Here is a 3,780-nt window from a genome sequence, read left to right on the forward strand (position 1 = left end):
ATTTAAAGGAAGTTGACCTGGGCTTCCCAGGAAAGCCTACCTTGACTCCACAGCTACTCCCATGTGGCTTGTAGGTAAGCCTCAAAGCCAGTCTGTGATTTAGAGGCAGCAACTGGCCAGTCCCCAAGAAAAGAGACAGGACAGGAGATAAAAATAACAGCAGGTGCTCACATTTACATTTAGTTTGTAACCTTGTCACCCACCCCCTCCTCCCAAAGGCCAAGTGCTAACTCCTTTACATCGCCTCCTCTCCCTGCTGTGGGTACCATCAAGCCCATGGGACACACAAGAATCCCGAAGCTCGGAAGGAATTGGGCTGTTGGTTCTGTGTTCTAACATCCCTGGCCCGGCAGGAACAGCAAAGTGGAAAAGCACATTCTGCTCTTTCTTACTACATCTCAGTCCTATTCCTTTGATGCCCTTTGCAGAGAGCAGACCCATTTTTTTTTTCTCTCTTCCATGGCCGCGCCTGATGGGAGATAGATTCTTCTCCACACACACACCCTCTTCCTTCCAATTAAAAAAAATATTCAAGGCTTTGTCAGGGAGGTGAAATGTGTGTCCCACGAGCTCCAGCCCAGCCTCTGATAATACTGGCATTCAACAGTCCTGCGGTCTGTTTATTCTCTATCTCCCTGCACTCCCCGCTCCTCCTCATCAATTTTAGGCATGTCTCCACTCTTAACTCGGTGGTCTTTGGGTCATTGGTTGAATAGGTAAGATTTCTCAGTCAATAAAGTCAAGGCAGGTTTTCTTCCCCAACACCTCCCTCCAAAGAAAGTGGAATGGGGGTGGGGGCTAGGACCAGGGAGAGGCCTGGCTTGCTAGCGGCGAGGGTCTACATTTTGTATTTCGCTGACAGCCCCAACCCGCTCCAAAGCCTGCCCTATAGCCAATGAGCAGCAGTGATTTATGGGGCTGACTAATGCCGGCTGAATGCGGCCTGTCACAGCGCCCTGAATGGCTTCCCTTTGCCGCACAAGCCCAGGCTTTGTGTTGCTAAGCGATTAGAGCAGATGTAATGAGATTTTGCCCAATCCCTGCTTTGCCCTTTCCTAGCTTCGGCAAAATTGTGTGGGTTTTTTTTTTTTTTGGTGAATTTTTTTCGAGTTTGCCTTCGCATTGTGGCAAACAAGGGCTAACTTTGCCTCAAGTTTAACGAGACTGGATATTTCCCATTCAGAAGTGAGTAAAAGAACACCTGTCTTTAGAAGAAGGGGGGGGACCCCTTTGTGGGGGCTGAAACATTATCCCAATGTTATATTCATAGCAATAAATGACTTGCTACACTTTCTTTGCCTACCTTATCTGAAAAGTTGCAAAGGAGCTAAATTAAAAGGAAAAGAAATGAGGGGGGGAGGAGGGAGGTGGGGAGCCCAGCTCTGGTCCTCCAAAGGAGAAGATAAAAATAAAAGCAAGCATCACAAAAGCATTACTACCCTGAAGTAAGCTCTAAATTGGCCCACTGCTGGCAGAAAGTCCGATTATTTATGGCGATGAGGAATTTACTGATTTTTTCCCCCTTAATTACGCTCATCCCTTTGAAAGGGACCGGAGCCTCAATGTGCATTCTATAGAGGGTCATTTAGCAAAATGACATCAGACGCTGCGGCGTGCTCCGCGCATCGCAGCTTTAAAAAATGATTATTCCGTGCCACTAAACGGTATAGATGTACCAACACAGACTAGATTTTTAACTCTGGAAGACGTGCCGGCTCTCCGCTCTTTGTTGGGTTTTGTAAGACGCATTTTGCGCTTGGCTTTCCGCTTGGCTGGAGACACGCAAACTGAATGTGCAAGTAACGCAGGAGGGGAGCGAGGCGCCGGCGAGAGGCGGAGTGGGATTCCGATCACGTCCTTGCTAACTGACAAGAAGCAAGCCAGCCAAAAACCCCACTAATTTCTTTTTGAATCTTGGTAATTGGGTACTTTTACACGCAGCTCACGCTATTCGGATAGAGTCGCCAGCTTAGATAGGCCAGTGTCTCAAAACGCCCCCACCCCCATTTCTAAGGCGTTTCTTTCTTTAGATGTCATTCCTTCCGCAGGGAATTCATATCATACATGCCCTTTACTTAAGTATGGAAAGCGTGCATCCTGGGCAAAGAAGTGGAAAATGTGCGCCTGGAAGTGAGGGAACAGACACCAGCCACCGGGACTCAGTACCACCATCCTCCCTCCCACACAGAGCACCTATGATCTCATCCAGCCCTTCCACAGTTTCACAATTAGGACCTCAGAATGCGGTTGGTTAAGGGTTAAAAAGTGGGGAGAGGACCCTTTCTTTCCACTTCACTTTTTTGGGGGCATTTTTAAAAATGTAAATCATTTTATCGAAAGACGATGCAATCATCAACCACCACCTATTCTCTGGGTGTGTCCGCAGCATAAAAGGGGAAGAAACCCCCTTTTATCTATATATTTTTCCCTCTGCATTCATCATAGAGCCACCTCAGGTAGGACTGGTCTTAGCTCTTAGCTTTGTCATTTCTTCCAGGCTGCCTGGCATGCACCACCCTCTTCTCCTTCTCCCACCCCTTCCTTTTAAAGTTTCAATACCTTGGACAGAGTAATAGAGGCAAAGAAGACTTTTTCACTTGTATAAAAAGAAAGAAAGGAAGAAAGAAAGAAAAACGTTTTATTACGAAACTAGTTTGTATAAAACAGGGTTATACATGTGGGGTTTTTTTTTTGTAAGTTTGTAATAAAACAGTAAGAAAAAAAAAAGGCAGTGATAGAAATTTCCCAAAAGGCAACCTTTCAAAAGCACTGGCTGCCACTTTGTGTTTGGACAGTAGCTGCATAAACTTTGTTCTGGAACAGTATTTAATAACGTCATTAATACATTAACAAAGTTTCTCTAAAGTAAGACACATTGGTGCTTAAGTACATCCGGTGGCCTTTTGATCTCCCCTATGAGGAGAGTTCATTACAAAAGCCACACAGGGAAAATGGCAGTTGTAGGGTGAGCTACACATCTAAAATATGCAGAGGTAATAGCATTACATGTTAAAGTTTCAAGATATACACATTTTAAACCATTTGTACAAAACTCTATAAATTTTTTTCTCTTTCTCTCTTATGTACAAAAATATCTTAATATATCCCCAAACTGGTTAGGATAGATACAAATAGATTTTTCTTATAATAAAAAAAAATTCACAAAAGATTGGAAGCATCCTATGATGAAAATGGTAGAAAAGATCGTGTGAGGGAGTGGGGTGTGGGGAGGAGGCCCAAGGATGGGGTGTCAGAGGACTGAGTATAGCACAGTTTCGCTGCAGACCGAAGTCCACAGTGTCCTGGGGCCGGGGATACTGAGAGGAAAGACACCAACCCTTGGCTAGAGGGTTAAGAACTGCGCTTTCAAAGACGGCGGGGAGGTGAAGACACCCGAGTAAGCCAGCGCTTCCAGGTCTGCCTGCTAGTGGTGGGTGGGAGTTCCTACAGGGCGTGTGCTGCTCTCTTCCACCAGGAGCTCAATGCCTTTGCACACGAGCAGCGCTTTGCACTTTGACTCTGGTCCTAGTCACTCTTCAAATCTCCGTGAATGATTGGAGTGCAGCGAGACAGTTCTGAGCGCATCCCTGTTTTGTGAGAGCCTTGCTTCGCAGGCCTGCGTCGCTTGGTTGGCGTCGGGGTGGGTTGCCTGCTTTTCTTTTCTTTTTTCTTCTCTTTTTCTTTTTTTCTCCTTTCCAGCATCACCGACGAGAAAGCACTAAAGAGACAGGTTGTGCAGTCACCCTATAACATAAGGAGAAGAAAGGGAGACATTTATGT

General features: G+C 45.8%; 1 protein-coding gene across 1 annotated transcript in view; it reads right to left on the bottom strand.

Annotated features, from left to right (window-relative positions):
- Nucleotides 1-3,681: 3,681 nt before the first annotated feature.
- Nucleotides 3,682-3,780, bottom strand: part of ASCL1 (achaete-scute family bHLH transcription factor 1) — a 745-nt gene continuing 646 nt past the window's right edge. Inside the window, exon 2 of the mRNA XM_005880727.2 lies at nt 3,682-3,744. The gene's annotated coding sequence lies outside the window, so the exon portion shown is untranslated. The remainder of the gene's footprint in view (nt 3,745-3,780) is intronic.

Source organism: Myotis brandtii, unplaced genomic scaffold (assembly GCF_000412655.1).
Source record: "Myotis brandtii unplaced genomic scaffold, ASM41265v1 scaffold65, whole genome shotgun sequence".
In the NCBI taxonomy this organism is placed as follows: Eukaryota; Metazoa; Chordata; class Mammalia; order Chiroptera; family Vespertilionidae; genus Myotis; species Myotis brandtii.